Source organism: Pan troglodytes, chromosome 11 (genome assembly GCF_028858775.2).
Source record: "Pan troglodytes isolate AG18354 chromosome 11, NHGRI_mPanTro3-v2.0_pri, whole genome shotgun sequence".
NCBI classification, from domain to species: domain Eukaryota; kingdom Metazoa; phylum Chordata; class Mammalia; order Primates; family Hominidae; genus Pan; species Pan troglodytes.
In genome coordinates, this window is record NC_072409.2 from 60,149,388 (window position 1) to 60,172,711 (window position 23,324).

General features: G+C 39.0%; 1 protein-coding gene across 4 annotated transcripts in view; it reads right to left on the bottom strand.

Annotated features, from left to right (window-relative positions):
* APBA1 (amyloid beta precursor protein binding family A member 1) overlaps positions 1 to 23,324 on the bottom strand; it is a 239,041-nt gene that overhangs the window by 201,818 nt on the left and 13,899 nt on the right. Inside the window, exon 1 of one of the 4 annotated variants that reach the window (XM_054658160.2) lies at positions 18,952 to 19,971. The exons of the other annotated variants lie outside the window; for them this stretch is intronic. The gene's annotated coding sequence lies outside the window, so the exon portion shown is untranslated. Of the gene's footprint in view, positions 1 to 18,951; positions 19,972 to 23,324 lie in introns of those variants that run through there. 4 annotated transcript variants of the gene reach the window in all.

Genomic DNA, 23,324 nt, shown 5'->3' on the forward strand with positions numbered 1-23,324 from the left:
TATGCAATTGGTGTTAAGTTGTGATCAGTTTAAAATAATGAGTGTATTATCTACAAGCCTCATGGTAACCCCCAATCAAAAAACATAAAACATATATACACAAAAAAAGCAAGAAATTAAAACACACCACCAGATAAAAATAACCTTCACTAAAAGGAAGATAGGAAGGAAAGACCACAATACAGCCAGAAAAAAACAACAAAATGGCAGGAGTGAGTTCTTACCTATCAATAATAACATTTAATGTAAATGGACACAACTCAATCAAAAAACTTAGAATGGCTGAATGGATGAAAAAAACAAGACCCAGTGATCTGTTGCCTAAAAGAAACACACTTCACCTATAAAAACACACACAGACTGAAAATAAAGTAATGGAAAAAGATACTCCATGTAAATGGAAACCAAAAAAAAGCAGGAGTAGCTATACTTATATGAGACAACATATATTTCAAGACAAAAACTGTAAGAGGAAACAAAGAAGGTCACTATATAATGATAAAGGGGTCAATTCAGCAAGACAATATAACAACTGTAAATATATATGCACCCAACACTGAAAACTCTCTGGGACATTGGCTAGGCAAAAACTTCTTGAGTAATATTCCACAAGCACAAGAAACCAAAGCAAAAATGGACAAATGTGATCACATCAAGTTAAAAAGCTTCTGTACAGCAAAGGCAACAATCAACAAAGTGAGGAGACAAGCCACAGAATGAGGGAAAATATTTGCAAACTACCCATATGACAACAGATAAATAACCAGAGCTAAAACAACTCTATAGGAAAAATATCTAATAATCTGGTTTAAAAACAGGCAAAGGATCTGACATTTCTCAAAAGAAGACATACAAATGGCAAACAGGTTTATGAAAAGATGCTCAACATCACTGATATCAGATAAATGTAAGTGAAAACTACAATGAGGTAGCATCCCACCCCAGTTAAAATGACTTTTATCCAAAAGACAGGCAATAACAAATGCTGCTGAGGATGTGGACAAATGGGAACCCTTATGTCCTGTTGAGGGGACTGTAAATTAATACAGCCACTATGGAGAACAGTTTGGAGGTTCCTCAAAAAACTAAAAATATACTTACCTTATGATTCAGCAATTCCACTGCTAGGTATATACTCCCAAAAAGGAAATTGGCATATCAAAGAGCTATCTGCACTCCCATGTTTGTTGCAGCACCATTCACAGTAGTCAAGATCTGGAAGCAACTTACATGTCCATCAACAGATGAATGGATAAAGAAAATACATTCTGTAATCACAGCACTTTGGGAGGCTGAGGCAAGCTGATCACTGGAGCCCAGGAATTTGAGACCAGCCTGGGCAACACAGTGAAACCCCATCTCTACAAAAAGTACAAAAATCCTGGACATGGTGGCACGTGTCTGTAGTCCCAACTACCTGGGAGGCTTAGGTGGGAGGATCACCTGAGCCTGGAGAAGTTGAGGCTGCAATGAGCCATGATGGCACCACTGCACCCAAGCCTGGGTGACAGAGTGAGAGCCTGTCTCAAAAAAAGAAAGAGAGAGAGAGAGAGAAAGAAAGAAGGAAGGAAGGAAGGAAGGAAGGAAGGAAGGAAGGAAGGAAGGGGAGAAAGAAAGAAAGAAAGAAAGAAAGAAAGAAAGAAAGAAAGAAAGAAAGAAAGAAAGAAAGAGAAAGAAAGAAAATGTGATACATATACACAGTGGAGTACTATTCAGCCATATAAAAGAATGAGATCCTAAATGAAATCCTGTCATCTGCAACAGCAGGGATGGCACTGGAGGTCTTTACGTTAAGTGAAATAAGCCAGACACAGAAAGATAAACTTCACCTGTTCTCACTTATTTCTGGGAGATAAAAATTAAAACCATGGAATTCACAGAGATAGAGAGTAGAATGATAGCCGCAAGAGGCTGGGAAGGGTTGAGGAGGATGAAGTAGGGATGATTAATGGACACAAAAATATAGTTAGATAGAATAAATAAGATCTAGTGTTTGATAGTACAACAGGGTGACTACAGTCAACAATAATTTATTGTGCCTTTTAAAATAACAAAAACACTATAATTGGATTGTTTGTAACAGAAAGAAAAGATACATGCCTGAGGTGATGGATAGCCCATTTACTGTGATGTAATTATGACTCATTGTATGGCTGCATCAAAATATCTCATGTACCCCATAAATATTTATACCACTATGTACCCTTAAAAATTGAAAATTAAAAATTAAAAAATATAAATCCTTGTAGGCTGCTTTAGGGATAAACCATTGGCCCAAATAAGTAAAACAGATGAAATGTGCTTCCATACCGTGGCACAGCAGACACAGGCTGAGAAGCAGTTTGAATAACAAGCACAACTTCTAATGCAGAGAAGATGTACTCGTCTTGTATAACACTTTCTGCCAGTTTAATGTGGACCTAAAACACATAAAAGTGCTATAAAATAATATCTTCAAAACTGTCATACTTTTTAAAATGACAATTATGAAAAATAAATGTTGAAGTTACATTTTAATAGGAAAGCTGGATCATGCCCAACACTGGGCCAGAGAGGAGAAATTCTACATAGAAAAAAGGAAGGCAGGACATATGAAATAGAGAAAGGAAGAAAAATCATGAATGTGAGATAATGAATTATGTGCTACAACAGCTGACCTCACTGCTCAAATATAGCACATAATTCATGAGTCATGACATTACCATGAATGCCTTCTTGCAGAATTCACAACTGAGCAGCATTGGCAACCTCTGAATATGGTGTTGTTTCTTTCTTTCAAAAGACAACACATCTGATGAACAGTAATTTTATTTACTCAAGAGATATGTTGCTAAAGAGCTGTATACAGATTTTTGTACAGGTACTCATATTTTAAATGCACTAGGGTGTCTAGCTTTATGAATGAAATGCTCAAGTGCATATTTTGTTTTTGTTTTTGTTTTGAGATGGAGTTTTACTCTGTCATCCAGGCTGGATTGCAGTGGCACAACCTCAGCTCACCGCAACATCCGCCTCCTGGGTTCAAGCAATTCTCCTATCTCAGCTTCCCAAGTAGCTGGGATTACAGGCATGCGCCATCATGCCCAGCTAATTTTTGTATTTTTAGTAGAGACGGGGTTTCACCATGTTGGCCAGGCTGGTCTCGAACTCCAGACCTCAGGTGATCTGTCCACCTCGGCCTCCCAAAGTGCTGGGATTACAGGTGTGAGCCATCAAGTGCATACTTTATGAAGTGAATAATACAGCCCTTGCCCTGACCCTCTCTTCATTTATGTGTACAAGATTAAACAGATGGTTTGTGTTTGCATGCAGGTATGTGCATGTTTAAATAGTTTAAAGAACCACTCAGGTATCAAGTCAGCAAATGAATCAGAAGTGATTAAAAATCACATAAAATTTTTACTAAGACAAGACAAAGTTGGTGTCTGTCTAGGCAAGTATATGCAAAATCTTTTTCTTTCGGATGCCTCAGTGCCCATTCAGAAGATTGATGGAAAAAACATATGAGGTGTATGTTTTTGAAATTTTGAATTTTGAAAATTAAATTTTTGAAAATTAAAATTTCAAAGTTAAATTTTGAAAATTAAAAATTAAAAAATATAAATCCATGAAGTCACATGAAAATAACAGAAATATATAGACAGGGACAGAGCTTCTCAAAAAACAGGGTCCACGCCCCATTCTCAGGGTCCCTAAAACTATAAGATAATTTATATAGGTTTTGATTTTTATGATAACCTAATCCTCAGCTCCCATCATGTTCACTAAATTATTATTTAGAAATAGAAAAAATTCTATTTTACAGAGATAGTTTACAGTTAAAAGACATTTTTTCGGCAATATTTTCATCCATCTATTCTCAACTGAGTTCTGTGGCTCACTGAAGTTGTATTAGTCTATGTGAATTTTTCTCTTTTAAAAGGGAGTTGTAATCCTGTTGTACTGAATTTGAATGCGAAGGATCAATATGAACTTGTGATGCATTTTATCTTACTCTGCCCATTAAATTGGACTAGAAATAATGAGCAACCTAGTAGTCCCAATAGATTGAGGTCATTAAATACCATTTCTCACTTAAAGAAACTAAGAGAACCTCTCAGGGGAAGTAGCTGATTCCAGGTCAAAAGTAGAAAATATAAAGGATGAATCTGGAACATCTCATCACACCAGGAGCAAAGGAGCTATCAAAGAGCACAAGGAGTATGTCAAAAGGAATCAGGGCCACCTTTAATAGGCTCCTACTGTCCAAAATGAAATGGATTAAAATATATCAAATGTGCTTAAATTCACAGTACTAAAGTCAATAGTAACAATAAAACTTGCCTTTCTCACTGGTTACCCCCTGGAGGGTGTGAGCAAACCAACTCCTTATTTTGAAAACTGGTAAATAAAAAGAAAGAATCAAACCTTTACTCTGCCTTGCTAGTATAAATTATATGTCAAGTAACCAGAGAGTTGACAAGTGTTTCTCCTTATGGAAGTCCAGCTAATAAATGAGGGAATAGTAAAATCTGAATGTCATCATTTTTAAATCCCAATAAATTAATACACTTAGAAAAAGCACTTATGAAATAATATTGCCAAAAATCATCTAAATGGAGTCCATTGAAGCTTCTACATCTGTCTACTAATTTATATAAAACAGAGAGAACAGAGAGCATATGAAATGACAGCACAGGGGACAATCAGCAAAACCCAGACTACAGAACATCCTACAGGAAAAATCGACCATTTTTTCCTCAACAAATAAATTACTAAGGGAAAAGACAGATAACAGAAAAGATTAATAAAATAAGCGTTATCCAGGTGTAATGCCCATCTGATTTGCATATGTACAGCTCCTAAAGCCATTACTTACACACACGCTCACACATTATATGTGCATATTTAAACAAAAAATGTTGCTTTAAAACTTACTAGGAAACAATGACAGTTTTAGAATACAGTGTCTTGTGATTAGGAAACTATAAAATAGTGTGAGCCCTCACTCCCGGGAAATAAAGCAAATCTGGAAAGCTTAGGACACGAATGCTCATCTGGGGCACAAGTATTCCTTGGGAGAAGTTTAGAATTGCTGGGAGTCATATAATTTGCAAAAGCTTGGTTAATAATACGTTCACATTTGGAAAATTAAAAAAATTAATGTATATAATAATATTACAGAGTCAACATTTTGACTCTGTAATATTAATAATTATCCATATAATAATATTACAGAGTCAACCCACCACCAGAGCCTATGCTGAATGTTATATATATTACATAACAGCCACAGGAAAAGGTATTAGTATCCATATTTCTCAGAAGACAGAAACTGACCTTTCCAAGGCTATATAGCTAGTAAAAATAAACATATACACTCACCATCTCAATACGTTCAGAAAAAGCATTTCACAAAACTCAACTCCCATTCATAATAAAAACTCTCAACAAACTAGAAATAGAAGGAAAGTTGATGAAGAGCATCTGCAAAAAACCTGTAGCTAACACCGCACTTAATGGTGAAAGACCACTTCTCTCACCATTTCAATTATTTCAATTCAATACTGGTGGTCCTAGCCCATGTAATAAGGAAAGAGGAGAGGGGAGAGGGGAGAGGGGAGAGGGGAAAGGAGAGGGAGAAAGAGAAAGAGAGAGAGAGAGAAAGAAAGAGAAAGAGAGAGAGAAATAAAGTTGGTTTCTTCATTTGCAGATGACGTAATCATCTATGTAGAAAATACCAAGGAATATACCAAAATGATAAAACTAATAACTGAGTTTAACAAGGTCACAAGATACAAGGTCAATATATGAAATGTAATGACATTTTAATATACTAGCAATGAACAGCTGGAAGTTGAAATTAAAAAGAAAATACTAAAAACGTGACATACTTAGGAAAAAAAACATTGCTGAGAGAAATTAAGGAAGATCTAAAGAAATGGAAAGATATACCATGTTCATGGGTTGGAAAATTCAGTATTATTAAGGCATCAATTATGCCCCAAATGATCCATAGATTCAACATAATACCAATCAAAATCCCAGCAGACTTCTCTGTAGAAACTGACAAGTAGATTATAAAAGTTATATGGAAATGCTAAAATCTGATTCTAAAATCTACAAGAAAATGCAAAGTTGGAAGACTCATACTACCTGATTACAAAACTTAGTATAAAGCTACAGTAATCAAGACAGTGTGATATTAACACAGGATAGACATATAAATCAAAGAAACAAAATGAAGTCCAGAAACAGACCCACCATATATGGTAAGATGATTTTCAACAAAACTGTTAGATAATTCAATATGGAAATGATAATCTTTTCAAAAAAGGGGTATTAGAACTGAATATTTATATGTGAAAAAAATCAATCGTTCCCTCTCACTATTCACAAAAATTAACTTAAAATGGGCCAGAGACTTAAATTTAAGAGCTAAAGCTATAAAACTTCCAGAAGAAAACATAGCAGAAAAATCTTTGTAACTTTGGGCTAGGTGAAGATTTCCTTTTATTTTTTATTTATTTATTTTTTTGACGGAGTCTCTCACTCTGTCATCCAGGCTGGAGTGCCGTGTCGTGATCTTGGCTCACTGCAACTTCCGCCTCCCGGATTTAACCTATTCTCCTGCTTCAGCCTCCCAAGTAGTTGGGACTACAGGCACATGCCACCACACCTGGCTAATTTTTTGTATTTTAGTAGAGACGGGGTTTCACCATATTGCCCAGGCATGAAGATTTCTTAAACAGGACACAAAAAATGTACAAACTATAAAAGCAGAAGTTAATAATTTGCACATCATCAAAATTAAAAGCTTCCATCCTTTGAAAGACAGTGTTAGGAAAATAAGATGAGTCATTGACTAGAGATAATATTTGCAAAACACCTATGTGATAAAAGACTTATACCTGGAATACATAAACAACCCTTACAACTCAATAAGATGACAAACAAGCCACTGAAAATATAACCAAAAGATTTAAACAGATGCTTTAGTACAGAAAAGATATGATTGGACAATAAGCCCATAAAAAGACACTCAACGTCATTAGTCATCAGGGAAATGCAATGCATTATCTCTACCACTTAACTAGAATACCTAAAACTAAAAAGCCTGAAAATTCCAAGTGTTGACAAGGATGCAGAACAACTGGAAATCTCATAAGTTGCTGGTGGGAAATCAAAATGGAAGAACCACTTTGGAAAACAGTTTGGCAATCTAATGGTTAATTTTATGAATTAAATTGGCAGAGCCACAGTGCCCAGATATTTGGTCAAATATTATTCTATATGTTTTTGTGAAAGAGAGAGAAAGAGATAGAAAGAGATAGAGAGAAATAAAGTTGGTTTCTTCATTTGCAGATGAAAGTATTTTTTGAGGAGATTAACATTTAAATGGTAGACTTTGAGTAAAGCAGATTGCCCACTATAATGTAAGTGGGCTTCATACAATCAGTTGAAGGCATTACGAGAACAGACTGACTACTGCCTGAACAAGAAGGAATTCTCCCAGCAGACTGCCTTTGAATTTGAACTGCAACTCTTCCCTGGGTCTCCAGCCTTCCAGCTTGCTCTGTGGATTTTGGACTTACCAAACCTCCACAATCACACGAACCAATTCCTTCAGCTAAATCAACCAGTTGATCTCTCTATATACATATATGTGTATACACACACACCCCCGCCACAAACACACAAACACACACACACACCCCTCCTCCCCCCTCCACACACAGCCTGTTGGTTCTGTTTCTCTGGAGAACTCTGACTACTAATATAGGCAGTTTTTAAATCAAATTAAACAAATACTCTGCACTTACATTTGATCCAGCAATCCTACTCATAAGTGTTTACCCCCTACAACCCAAAATTGTTTGTGTAGACAAAACAAATATATGTCTACACAAGCTCCCCATGAAGACTTTCTTCACCTGCCGAGTCTCAGTAACTTTGCTGTCCTCAAGGTCAATAACCTCTTTTCCACACCTCTCTCCTGGCATACAATGGGGTCAGAGTCAGTGACAATTTGGTTGAAAGAAATAGGAGTCACTTAGGCTTAAGTATATGTGAATTTGCTAACAAGGACGTGGATAATATATAGAATTCAAGAGCATGAAGTGTAGCTGGGCCTCAGGAAGCTTTGGGACCAAGACCGGCACATCTCTCCTCCTCATGGACCCATGGGCTCTCATTTATGTTTCTTTTCCTCTATGTCTGCCTCATTCCTCTCCCTCCTTCTTGTTTCAGGATACTTCTCTATGCACATGAGCCAAACACGGCCCATGCAGCCCAGCCCTGCCTGGACTCTATCACTTTATAAAGCTTCACATCCAAATTCTCAGGATAAAGAATCCGATGGATTCGTCTTGAGGTCCATTGGCTATGGCTTCAGAGCTGATATCCCAAAGCCCAGTGCAGGACTAGCTTAGGAGACAACTCTATGGGAAAGGAATATGGGGCAGAGAAGAAATGATCAGTCTCCTGGCCTACAAGACCCTACCTGAGCTGATCCCTGACTGCCATCCTTAATACCATTGTAGTACCCACTGTCTCTCAGCTTCTTGCTATTATCCAAGGACTCCAAGCATGCTCTTGCCTCAAGGTCTGTTTTTGTGTTTGCTGTTCCCTTTGCCTAGAAGGCTCTTCCCACAAATATATGCAGGGCTTGCTCCCTCACTTCATCAGGCCTTGGTTCAAATGGCCAGGCCTTCCTTGACCACTACAACCCTATGTCACACTCTTTGCCATTACTCTGCTTTATTTTTCCTCAGAACATTGTAAAAACATGACATGATCATGTATATTTACCTATTAATCTGCTTGCTATCTGTCTTTCCCACTAGAATGTAAAATTCATGAGAATAAGAACTGTTATCTTCTCTACTGTATCACCAGAACTCTTAGTATCAGGTACAGAATAGATGTTCCCTAAATGTTTGTTGGATAAAGTATTAATTTTACATGCCTGTTTTACATGCCTACTAATTGAATGACCACCACCACAGTCCATATATCTCCACTGATAATGTCCCATGGAGGGGCATTTCCTACCATGTTCATGCCAGTATTTTGTACTCTTTCAATGTTGACACTATTTTTCTCATCCCCCAAAATTCTTCTGTTAGTTCTCAATAAGTGATTTAATTAAATTCCTCTTTAGCCCATTCACATTCTGGCAGCTCCATGAATGGCCTTCCCCATTCAAAAAACCTAAATGCTCTCATTACAGAGTCCCATTTGTAAGAAGCCCTACAGAGCCCCAGCAAACCTGTTCTTCTCTTTCCAACTTGGCCATGTCTCAGATGGGACCCCAAGAGCTTAAGCTTCTTTGAATTCACCCACAAATAACTGGTTTGAGTAGAGGGAGTTGGGGATGTCGGTGGAAAACTGTGAACTCATGCTGGATGGAAAGCCAGGGTCCTAATGGTGACACCCCTTGGAAGCAGACTTTATTCTGTGAGTAGTGGGGAGCCACTGATGGTTTCTCAGCAGGAGTAGGTAATAAAAGATGTGCTTCAAGAAGATGTCTGGTAGCAATGGGTAGAATGATAGTGACCTGTGATTATTCAGGGTAGAAGATGATTATGGCCTAGATAGGGCTCTGGAAACAGAGACTGCTGCAGAAAAAAAACATGGTGGGAAGAATCTATAGAATTTGGAAAGTGAGTAGAAGTATGTGTGGGGATGGGAGTGGGGGGCTGGGGGTGGGAGAGGTGTCAGATGCTGCCAAGGTGTCAAGCCAGAAGTCACTGGATAGTTTATTAGGATATCCACGATAATCCTCAAGATGACAGTTTAAGATCGATGTTCGAAGGGAAAGGAGATACTGAGAAATTAGTCGAGGGTTGAATAATTATAACTAGTATGTTTTTTATTACCTCCAAAGCATTTTCATCTTACTTGATCCTTACTGGCTCATGGGATAGGTAAGTAAGAAAGGCTGTAACTTTGTCCAAGCCACAGAGGCCAACAGAATTGAGGTCAATTTCTCTAACATGATTGAACAGGAAGCTGTTCAGTTATTTGAAAACATCAGTTAAGGCAAGATCTCATAACAACATGACACAAGCAAAACATTTTTCTTTCATTTGGCCACTCACTGCCTGAACTGAGTTATGTGTTTGGCAAGTTCACCACTTTGTGAGTCCAGGTTGGGCGAGGCAAGATCGTCTACCTGAAGTGAGAGAAAAAAAGCTAGGGACTTGCTTGCCCAGTTTCCCTTGCAGCTAGAGAAAAGGCTGAGGGAGAAGTGAGCTCTGCCAACCAGGCAGCCTGCACGGAGGCGGACTGGGAGCTTACATTATGAAAGGGAGGGGGGAGCTCGTGCTCTCTTCAGCAGTGGCAGGAGAAGGGTGGCCTTGTAGCTGCACACTCGACACAGAGGTAGCTTTGAGGATGGCAGGGCCAGCAGCTGCGATTAAGGTCCTGGCAGACAGGTCACATGGCATAGAGAGCTCCCTAGAGGTGGCATTTTCTCGTCAGACCAGTTCTGGGGTTTGGCGTTGGGTGCTGCTCCAGGAAGCTCAGCCTTCATTCAGACTCTCCAGTTCTCCCAATTCTCCAGCTGCCCAATCACATCTCTGCTTAGCCAGAGTCATTTTCTGTTGCTAGTGTCTAAGAACTCTGACTGATACACCTTAAAACCATAAATGTTTTGTTTTACTTTAACTATCACATGGATAGACATACTCACCAATCTTACCACCAGTTGAAAGTAAGTCCTGTGACATATAAGCAAAATGAAAATAGGAAAAGTTTTATTTTGATAAGCACCCAGGAGTCATTTTCTAGATTTATTAAAACTCATTTATAATATCAAGTTTTTTTATAGAGGCAGGATACAAAATAGTAAATATGCTGTATTTGTTGCACCCACAAGAAAAGAATATGCCCAAATGTTAACAGCCATTATCTTGGGGTAGTGGGTAATGAGGAATTACTGATTTCCTCCATTCTGCTCATATACAGTTCAGAAATTTTCTGCCATGCATGTGTCATTCTTGTATGATAAAATATTTTTAAAACATATAGAAAACAGGTCTGTTTTCTTCTGTAATTGTGCTGATCATTACTTTTCATCTCTGTTGGAGCATTTTAGGAGCAACTTCCTTGCCTTGGTCTGATGTTCTCAGAAGGGATTTGCAGAGAGTAACACTCCAGGTTTCTCTACTCCCACCCCACTCCCACCCTACTCCTCAACATCCACCCCTTCTGGAGAGCTTAGGAGGAAGTCCTAGACAAGCCTGGCTTCAAGCCTTCCTTGCTCTTTTTCACTTCTGTCTGCCCACAGAAGGGGGCATTCTGGTCTGCTCTCCTGCAGGTAAGTTACCAGGCAAGAACTGTCCCCCTGCGCCAGGGCTGAGAGCATGAGTGACACTAATTCCAGGCAGTCTTTAGTGGCCACACATCTAAGCCACAGTTTCCAACTGGCTTTATTAATAACAGAGCTCCATTTGTCTCTTGCATTTTATTTCTCATTTGGTTCCTAAAATGGGAGGGGAATTGAAGAAGGTAATATAGACACACCCAGGCACCAAAGGAACTGTGGTTAACACTATTTTCTTAGGCCTCTCAGTGCCCTCCATGAATAAGTCCTGGGACACAGGGGAACGCAGGCTGCTGAATGGATTTTCAATTGCCTATAACCCTGGGGAGAAAACGCTCAACCCCCAGTATGCTGCCAATACTGCCTGCATTTTCCCTTTTCACTGCCTTGTTGGGAAGTGCATCATTGCTTAATATTCAGGAACTCCCTACCAGGATTCAGTGCCTTAATAACAGCAATATAAAACCTCGATTATCTAATAAAATATCCCAGACTGGACCCTGAGGTTTCATTAGTGGCAAGATGTTTTAATGGGATTATAGCTTTTTGTTGTTGTTGTTCAGAAAGCAGACACTATTCAAGCCTGGAAAGCTTATTCATTGATGTTAACCTTTTCCTTCACAAAATATATGAAAAGAAAGCAAATCATGGAATCTCAAATCTGCAGTTCTACCTCTGCTATTTTATTATTCCTTACCTCCTTCACATAAAGTGTCTAAGTCTCAGAAGTCATTACTCTTAAATTCAAGCCATAAAAACACACCCATCTTCCTAAGAGTTTATCAGCATTTTGCAAAGTAGCTGGATACAGCAAGTACTTTAAAAGCCACAGTAAAGTAGCAAGCCGACTTCCAAATCTTACACATAATTGCTATCTGACAGCTTTCAGGGTAGACAACAACCAAAGTCAAGTTTCCTGACTATATTTTCCTCTAACTTATTAAGTTATTATTCAAGGTCACAAAACAACAGCTTAGGATATGCATGCCATTAAACAGAAAGCAAACCTCATCAAACACATAACTCTTAAAAGTTGCTTCCTTAGTGCACCAGAATGCATGCTATAGAAATATAAAGACATGAGCACACAAAGACAGAATAATACTATTGAGTATTTAAAAGTCTTCAGCTAAAATGTTTTCAACAGCACTGTTTTCTAGGAAATCAAACAAAAGGTGCTTAATGAACAGTGAAACTGTGATAAGTCCTTTTTAATAAAATAGGCAGACTGTTGACTGGGGTTTTGGTGGGTGGTCTGTGGGGGTTAGGGACATGGGGTTGATAAAGACAGGCCTTAAAGGCAGGACTGCATGACTGGCAAGCTTTGGCTGTTGCTGCCTAGGTTGGGCCATGCTGCAGCCGCCCCCACCACTGCACTCTCTGGATCAGAACTGGAAGGTACCTCGATATCTTTGCTTATAGCATTGGACAGATGAAGGGCTGGTTACCTGTCAGGAAGTGAAGAGCGTGGTTAAGAGTTCTCTACGCTAGGTTCTCACAGTCACCAGCTACTAGACTCTTGGCTACAACATTTCTCACCAAGAGCAGTGTCCTTGGGGGAAAACTAAACAGGGATGAGAAAGGGGTTAGGAATAAAACTCTCTCCTAGAGACCAGGTCAGAATACATAATGGGTTTAACTTCACAATAAAGTGACAAGGTGCACTTGAATAAGCCACCCTGATATATGGAAAGCACTGGGCACAGAAGTAACTTTCCCATTGAATCAGGAGTTGATCCCATAAACCTTACTATTAGCCAAGTTTACATTTATGAACATTTTACACACACTACTCAGTTATATATTAAAGACAAAAATTGATAAAATACTTATACTTTGGTAAGCCATATCTAAAGCCAATTCTCTTTTCAACCTAGTTGTTCATTTCACCAGTGGGCAAAAATCATTATTTTTAAAGGTTTCCAATTTAAGAGCACAGCCCACCCAGCTATTATAGAGCTGTATAGTTTAGACCTCAAAGGTGAGTCCCAGATGCAGTTCAGGGATGGTCTGAACCTTTGAACAAGGGCAAATCCAAGCACTCTAACTCCTGGTTCCCTGCTCTATCCCTCATCCATGCCACCTTTTTTAAGCATCCATATGGATTAGTGAATCTCATTCCCAAATCTATGCTTGGTTAGCATAATCTCTCATCCAGAACTCCCCTTTGAATTTGAGATCCTACATCTAAGGGCCCACCTTCCATTCCTCCCTGCAGGTCTCACAGACACCTTAAAGTCAATGTCTTATCTGTTTCCCTTTCACGCTCTCAAACGAGTCATTGTTCATCTTCCACTCCTTATTTCAGTAACTGGAACTCCATCCCTCCAGAAGCACAAAACAGAACCTGGGAGTCATCCTTGATTCTTGCTATTTCCTCACCTCCCATATCCAACCTATCCCCAAGTCCTGATGACTTTACCTGCTGAATATCTTTCCAGTCTGTCCATTTCTCTCCAGCCTTCTGCCAGCAACATTCCAAACCATCACCTCCCTCTTGAAGCTCTATAATAGCTTCTTAGTGGCTATCACTTTCCATCTTGTAAAATGCACGTAAGTGTGTCTTCTCTTTTGCCCCCTTTCCAATCAAAGATCCTAGAAAAGCACAAATCTGATCATGTCTTTCCTTTATTTGAAATGCAAAAATGGCATCCCATTATTCTCAGAATAAAGAACAAATCCCTAAGGCAGCCTGGAGCTCCTGCCTGACCAGACCCTGGCTCAGTCTCCAGCCAGCTAACCCACACTGTCTGCTTCAGACACACCCTCTCCCTTCTGCCCAGAGTCACTTACCCGCTGGAGTCACTTTCCCACTGGCCCCACAGGACCAGGTCTTCCTGCCACATGCTAGTACCCTCACTTCTCCATGGCACTTATCGGTGGGTGATGACACACATGTGGTTTTGCGCAAGTGCCTGTCTCCTGTGCTTAACTCTAAAGCCCCCTGAAGAGAAGGGCTCCATGTGCTCTGCTCCCATCCACCCCCGGGGCCTTGCATGGGGCTGACACACAGTTGATACAGTGCAAACACATGTAGAATGCACAGCACTCACATCACAGTGAGTAAGGCCCAACTCGGACAGGATCATCCTCTTGCCAAACAAGAGTCAGTTTTTCAGGGCCTCAGAAGGTCTGGAGGAATAACTCATCTCTCCCCTTAACAGATCTCCCCAGGATGATGTCTGGGCTTAAAAGTGGGGGTAGGGTGGGGAAAGTATTCTGTTAATGTGGTTTTTAAAGATAGTGACAGCCGGTTGGCATCCTTTAAACACCTGATTAATGGAATATATTAAAGTAATAATAAAGATTTTAACTGCTACAGCTTTAATCCAAACTGAGAAAATGTCTAAGAAATGAGAAAGCAGGAATGCTCTCTCCCACTGCCTCCTCCCCCATGAATAAACAGGAAGATGAGAGACAGAGTTACAGGGAGTGTGGTATACTGGTTATATGTGCACACACTCTGGACTCTGGCTAGCTGCATTCAAATTCTGGCTCTGTCACCTACTGGCTGTGCTATCTTGGGCAAGTCACTTAACCTCTCTGCTTCAGTGTCCTCATCTGCAAAATGAGGATAACAACAGCATGCCTTATAGTGTTGTTGTGAGGATTAAATGAGTTAATGTAGGTTAAGTGCTTTGAGCAGTGTCTTATGCTGCTTATAGTAAGCAATACACAAACATTTGCCATGTCATTGTTACTTGGTGTTTTAAAGATGTTTAACAGCATTCTGGCTAAAAGTGTTATGTTTTGGTTAGAATGGAACTCAATGTTTAAAATGAAGATGTTAAAATTAAAATGTGTACTGTCTTGTTTTGTTATACACGAAACTATTTTTAATGAAAATACTCTGAATGCTTAACCTTGTTGAACTCAGATAAAACAAACAAAATATCTGTTAGTGAATGGTTCTTGGCTTCTTAACAGAGTGTGACAAAAACCTTCCTCAAATATGCATGAACAACCTGAATTCAGTATACCTGTTCAGTATCCAGTGAATTCAGAAGCATATGCCTCATTTCCCTTTGATAGATAAAGTAACAAAATCACATTCAGTTAACTGAGCTGGACAACAAAATCAGAAGGAAATTAACAAAAATAAATCACTGCATTAAAACAGAGCATGTATACATACATCTATCCTTGAATTGTGAAGAATATATGCTCAGATTACACCAAACAGAAAGGTACTTATTATAAAAACAGTTGACTAAAATGTCTCCAACTAAACACATGCCCATCCCTATGACCAAATAGTTTCACTCCTAAATATATACTGAAGAAATACAAAGACAGAAAGACATATATAACATTGTTCATAGTAGTTTTGTTTATAATAGCCAAAAACTGAAAATAACCCAGATTTCTATCAATAGGAGAATGGATAAACAAATTGTTGTATGTTTATACAACTGAATACCATATAGCAATGAGAATGAACAAACTACTGATACATGTAATAACATGTATGTATCTTACAGATATTTTGTTAAGTCGAAGAATCTGGACCAAAAAAATGTATATATGGTTCTCTTTATATGAAGTTTAAGAATCATCAAAAATGATCAATAATGACAGAAGCAGCAATGGTGGTTACCTCTGGGGAGCACAGGCACAGAATGGGAGGGAGCGTGAGAGGATCTCAGTGAGTGCTGGCAATGTTCTAGATCTTGATCTGGGTGGTGGTTACACAGGTTTATACATATGTAAAATTCATCACGCTGTACACTTAAAGATTTGTGTAGTTTATACACTTTACTATATGTGTTTTACTTCTATTATAAAACAATCTTCCCGACCAGTAATTTAAATAATGACTGACTGTATTTTTTTTTTCTTGAGACAGAGTTTCACTCTTGTTGCCCAGGCTAGAGTGTAATGGTGTGATCTTGGCTCACTGCAACCTCCGCCTCCCGGGTTCAAGCGATTCTCCTGCCTTAGCCTCCCAAGTAGCTGGGATTCCAGGCACCCACCACCATGCCCAGCTAATTTTTGTATTTTTAATAGAGACGGGGTTTCGCCATGTTGGCCAGGCTGGTCTCAAACTCCTGACCTCAGGTGATCCACCTGCCTGGGCCTCCCAAAGCGCTGGGATTACTGGCGTGAGCCACCATGCCTGGTCTCTGACTGTACTTTAACAAAATTGACTGCCAATTGATTACTTTGTGTGTTGTTGAAGAGTTGGCAGAGTGCTCCACCCACATACACACCAAACCAAATATTAAGTCTCCCACAAAAGTCACATGTTGAAGCCCAAACCCCCAATGTGACTGCATTTGAAGACAGGGCCTACAAAGAAGTAATTAAGGTTACATGAACTCATATGGATGGGGCCCTAATCCAACATGACTGGTGTTCTTTTTAGAAGAAGAGACACCAGGGATGCACACACAGAGAAAAGGCCACGTGAGGACACAGCAAGAGGGCAGCCACCTGCCAGCCAAAGAGAAAGGCTTCAGGAGAAACCAGACCTGCTAACACCTTGATCTTGGACTTCTAGCCACCAGAACTGGGAGAAAATAAACGTCTGTTGTTTAAGCCACCCAGTCTATGGTATTTGTTATGGCAGCCTCAACAGACTAATATACCAGGTAAAGAAAGCTCCAAGAGAAACTTCAGGAACTAGACACAGGCCCTCTGATTTTTATGGAACCCAGGTGTTGATATCTGACTCTCGCTGGGAGAAATCTAAGGGCTAGTCAGAGCGAGCAGGGCAAAATAGGGGTACAGGGAGGGGGATATGTTGGGAGCAAAAGGCATGTCTACTGCCAACCGAATAAGTGTGTGTGTGTTTCCTCTGGTCACAATGTGGCTGCACAGAAGCAGCCCGTCTAAGCTGGAGGAAGTGAAGTTTAAAATGAGACAACTGTCACTTAGCCACAAAGACAGTAAAAAAGAAATAAAAGAAGAAATGATCTGCAAAACAACCAGAAAATAAGTAACCAAAGGGCAGTAGTAAATCCTTATCTGTCAATAATAACCTTGAATATAAATTGATTAAATTTTCCAATTAAAAGACATAGAGTGGCTGAATGGATTTCAAAAACAAGACCCTGGCTGGGCGCAGTGGCTCATGCCTGTAATCCCAGCACTTTGGGAGGCCAAGGCGGGTGGATCATAAGGTCAGGAGATGGAGACCATTCTGGCTAACACAGTGAAACCCTGTCTCTACTAAAAATACAAAAAATTAGCTGGGTGTGGTGGTATGCGCACCTGTAGTCCTAGCTACTTGGGAGGCTGAGGGAGGAGAATTGCTAGAACCCAGGAGATGAAGATTGCAGTGAGCTGAGATTGCACCGCTGCACTCCAGCCTGGGTGACAGAGTGAGACTCCATCTCAGGAAAACAAAAACAAGCAAACAAACAAACAAAAAAACAAGACTCTCTGTTGGCTACAAGAAACTCACTTCACCTATAAAGACATGCATATACTGAAAGTGAAGGAATGGAAAAATATATTCCATGCAAATGGAAACTAAAAAAGAGCAGGAGTAGTTATACCTATGTTAGAGAAAGTAGATTATTTTAAAGTTAAGAATGGTTTAAAGACAAAAAAAGGCCATTATATAATGATAAAGTGGCCAGTACAGCAAGAGGATATAACAATTCTAAATATATATGCACTCAACACCAGGGCACCCAAATATATAAAGCAAATATTCATAGACCTAAAGGGAGAGGTTGACTACAATACAATAATAGCAGAAGAGTTCAACACCCCCACTTTCAGCAGTGAACAGATCATCCAGACAGTAAATCAACAGAGAAACATCAGAGTTAAGCTGCACTCTAGGCCAAATGGACCTAACAAACATTTACAGAACGTTCCATCCAACAGCTACAGAATACACATTTTCCTCAACACCACATGAAGTATTTTCCAGGATAGACCACATGTTAAGTCACAAAACAAATCTTAAATTTAAAAAATCAGTCATATCAACAATCTTTTCTGATCACAATGGAATAAAACTAGAAATCAATAACAGAAGGAACCTTGGAAAGTATGCAAAATCATGGAAATTAAACAACATGCTACTGAATAATAAATGAGTCAATGAAGAAACGTAAATAGAAACTTAAAAATTCCTTGAGACAAATGAAAATGGAAATAGAACATACCAAAACCTATGGGATACAGCAAAAGCAGTTCTAAGAGGGAAGTTTAGACCAGGTGTGGTGGCTCACACCTGTAATCCCAGCACTTTGGGAGGCCGAGGCAGGTGGATCACCTGAGGTCAGGAGTTTGAGACCAGCCTGACCAACATGGAGAAACCCTGTCTCTAGTAAAAGCCGGGCATCTCCCGTGTAGCCGGGCGCATGCCTGCATGCCTGTAATCCTGGCTACATGGGAAGCTGAGGCAGGAGAAATACTGGAATCTGGGAAGCAGTTGCGGTGAGCCGAGATCACGCCATTGCACTCCAGCCTCGGCAACGAGAGCAAAACTCCATCTCAAAAAAAAAAAAAAAAAAAAAAAGAGGGAAGTTTATAGTAATAAATGCCTATATCAAAAAAGTAGAAAGATCTCAAATAAGCAAGCCACCTCAAGGAACTAGAAAAATAGGAACTAAACCCAAAATTAGTACAAGAAAAGAAATAACAAATATCCAAGCAGAAATAAACAAGTCCTTAGCTAGACTTACTAAGAAAAAGAGAGAGAAGATCAGGTGTGGTGGCTCATTCCTGTAATCCCGGCACTTTGGGAGGCTGAGGTGGGAGGATCGCTTGAGACCAGGAGTTCAAAGTTTCAGGGAGCTAGGATCACTCCAGGAATACTCCAGTTAGGAGCACTCCAGCCTTGGTGACAGAGCAAGACCCTGTCTCAAAAGAAAGCAAAGAAAGAAAAGAAAAGAATAGAAAACCTGAATGGACCAATAATAAGTAATGAGATTGAAGCAGTAATAAAATGTCCCCCATCAAGAAAAAGCCCAGGAACTGATGGCTCCACCACTAAATTCTACAAAACATTTAAAGAAGAACTAATACCAATTCTTCAAAAACTATTCCAAAACATTGAAGAGAAGGGAATACTTCCAAAATCATTCTACAAGGCCAGTATTACCTTAATACTAAAACCACACAAGGATACAAAGACCAAAAAGAAAACTACAGGCCAATATTCCTAATGAATATAGATGCAATAATCTTCAACCGAACACTAGTAAACCAAATCCAAAAACACATTAAAAAGTTCATTCACCATGATCAAGTGGGATTCATCCCAGGGGTGAAAGGATGGTCCAATATAGGCAAATCAATTAACATGATACGTCACATTAACAGAATCAAGGGTAAAAACCGTATGATCATTTTAATAGATACAGAAGAAGTATTTGATAAAATGTAACATCCTTGATGATAAAAATGCTCAACAAATTAGGTACAGAGGGAATATATTTCAACACAACATGACAAAGGCCACGTATGACAAACCCACAGCTAACATCATGCTGAATGGGAAAATGTTTAAAGCTTCTCCTCTAAGATCTGGAAAAATATAAGAATGTCCATTTTCACCACTCTTATTCAACATCATACTGGAAGTCATAGCCAGAGCAATTAGTCAAAGAAATAAAGGGCATCCACATTGGGAAGGAAGAAGTCATATTGCCCCTACTGGCAGATATGAATATATATACACATATATATGTGTATATATATATATGTATATTCTGAAAGATCCCCCCAAAAACTATTAGAATGAGTAAGTAAATTCAGGAAAGTTGTAGTATACAAAATCAACATGGAAAATTAGTAGCATTTCTATATACCAATAACAAACTATTCGAAAAAAAATCAAGAAAGCAAATCCATTTATAATAGCTACAAAATAACAAATTACCTAGGTCTAAATTTTAGCAAGGATGTAAAAGATCTCTACAATGAAAACTATAAAACACTGATGAAAGAAATAGAAGACACAAATGAATGAAAAGATATCTCATGTTCATAAATTGGAAGAATTAATATCATTAAAATGACTGTATCTACAGATCCAACACAATCCCTATAGAAACACCCATGGCATTCTTCACAGAAATAGAAAAACAATCCTAAAATTCATATGGAACCACAAAAGACTCCAAGTAACCAAAGCGATCTTGAGAAAAAGAACTAAGCTAGAACAAAATTACAGTTAGATAGGAGGAATAAGTTCTGTTACATTAGCAGGGTGATTACAGCTAATAGCAAGGTATTATATATTTTAAGATAAGTAGAAAAGAGGATCTTGAAAGTTATCGCCACAAAGAAATCATAAAAGTTTCAGTGACTGACATGCTAACTACTCTGATTTGATGATTATACAATGTGCACATGTATTAAAGCCTCACACTGTATCCCATACATGTACAATTTTTATGTGTCAATTTTAACAAAATTAATAAAAATAACACAACTCTAACACTACTACACACTTAGCAGAATGCCTCAAGCTAAACAAATGGTAGGAAACCAGGTGCTATCACCAACGTGGAACCAACTACAATTCTCATAAACTGCTGTTGGGAGTATAAATTGGACAAAGTAGTCCCCACTTTGGAAAACTGGCAATATCTCTAAAGCTAAATGTATACCTGTTCTATGACCCCACAATTCCATTCCTGAGTATATACCCTACAGAAATCAGTGTATATGTAAACCAAAATAAACATATAATAATATTCACAGTAAAACAACCCTAATGTCCTTCAACAAAAGAATTGATAAACTCAGTATATTCACACAATGGATTAAACAGCAAAAAAGGAATGAATCATGAATTAATCTCTACAATATTAAACAAGAAGTCAGATGCAAAAGGCTACATACTATATGATTCCACGCAGATGAAGTTAAGAACAGGCAAAACTGCTCTATGGTGACAGAAGTCAGAGTAGTGGTTACCTTTCTGAAAGTGGTTGATATTGACTGACTGAGAAGGCACATGAGGGAGCCTCCCAGGGGCCAGAAAATGTTCTATGTCTTGATTCAAGTGCTAGTTATATAGTTTTTCAGATATGTGAAAATTTAGCAAGCTCTACACTTGATATTTCTGTTTCTTCACTATTCAAGTTACATCGCAATTTAAAAACATCAAATATTAGATGAGAATTTGAGTTATTTATTATCACATTGGATGTATTATGTGACTAGTAGTCAAACTTTTCACCACTTAAGAATAACCAGGAGATCTAAGAGACCTGCCTAAAATTTTATTCCCATGGGGAAGAGAAGACAAGTCTGTTAAGTGGGTAGAAAGAAGCTGTAAGAGAAGAACAAGAGATGATGGCTATTTGCATCCCATTGAGTCCAGCCCATTCAATAAACGTGTTATATATAGAAGGCAGTGGATTTTGCTTGAGATTCCTTGAACAACAAATAGTGTTTTCTGAGCCTGCCAGTTATTACTTAGGTTTCTGTTTACTATTCAGTTCCAAAGATTAACTCTGATGTGATGACATGGGAACCATGGTTCACACTGACATCAGCAGTTTACTGACCTGTGTCTAGTGTTAATATCCAAAAACATTGTGAAAGACAGAAGTCCCCCTGCTTAGCCCAATGAGATCAACATTAGCCACTGGCTGACATTATCCAACTAATGATTACAATAGACTGTAACTATTCATTCTGACTAACATAGCACTTTGCTAGATAATACTTAGATTGGCTAATTACCAACTATTAAGCCTATTTTTTATTAAGTTATAGGAATATAGATACTTACATATATATGCATATGTGTGTATACATATATATTTAAACATTTTACTACTTTAGCTTTACTTTAGATTCTACTCTAGCTTTTATTTTGGGTGACTCCTGGTTTAAGGTGACAAATTTACCACCTTAATACCATCAATTATATATTTTTAATCTTTTCCTCTTAAAGAGTATAAAGGTATACATCAGGTATAAATCCACAGAGAATGGAAGAGAGAATATTCACAAACAAAAGATTCCAACACATTTTTCTTTGAGATGACTGAACTGTAGAACTCCAGGGATGCAGGCCTACCAAAGGATGGGGTGGAGAAGGCTCTGGAAACAGGAGGTTCACTGATCCAGAACAGCGGGATCCCCAGCCCTCTGCTCCACACCACACACACGTATCACTAGGAGCCAGCAGCTACTTCTCAGGAAAAAGACTGGAATGTGGAGATTCCCAGTGGAACAACCTAATAGCTCCCTTGGTTACCCTGTAGAGAGGCCTGCTGATGGACAATGTTGTCCTACTCAAGTCCTTTTTCTCTTTCTTTCTTTCTTTCTCTTTCTTTCTTTCTTTCTTTCTTTCTTTCTTTCTTTCTTTCTTTCTTTCTTTCTGTGTTTCTCTCTTTCTGTCTCTCTTTCTCTCTTTCTTTCTCTCTTTCCCTCTCTCTTTCTTTCTTTCCCTCTCTCTTTCTTTCTTTCTTTCCTTTTTGAAACAGAGACTTGCTTTGTCACCCAGGCTGCCATGATCTTGGCTCACTGCAACCTCCACCTCCTGGGTTCAAGCAATTCTCCTACCTCAGCCTCCTGAGTAGCTGGGATTACAGGTGTGCACCACCATGCCCAGCCAATTTTTTTTTTTTTTTCAGTTAAGACGGGGTTTCACCATGTTGGCCAAGTTGGTCTCAAACTCCTGACCTCAGGTGATCCACCTGCCTTGGCCTCCTAAAATGCTAGGATTACAGGCGTGAGCCACTGCACCTGTCCTCAAGTCCCTACTTTCAATGTGCTTTCCCACCCAACAGCCAGCACCTATGGCTCTTTTTGGGAGGGCTACACTTGCTTCACCCTTTCATGTCAAGAGCCAGAAATACCTGAGAATTTATGTCCCCACCCAACAGACCCCCTCTCTTAACTGAAGACTGACAGGTATGGAGTATGAAACACCAACCCCATAGATTCAGGCAGGGACAACTCTGAGGCTGACTTACACTCCAGAGCTCCCCCACCCCACACAGGATCAGGCTGAAGCCACTCTTTGCAGTATTTTGTTTGAATGAGAACATACCCTTACTTGACTTCTTCCCCTTCCCTTCCCAGTTTTTCC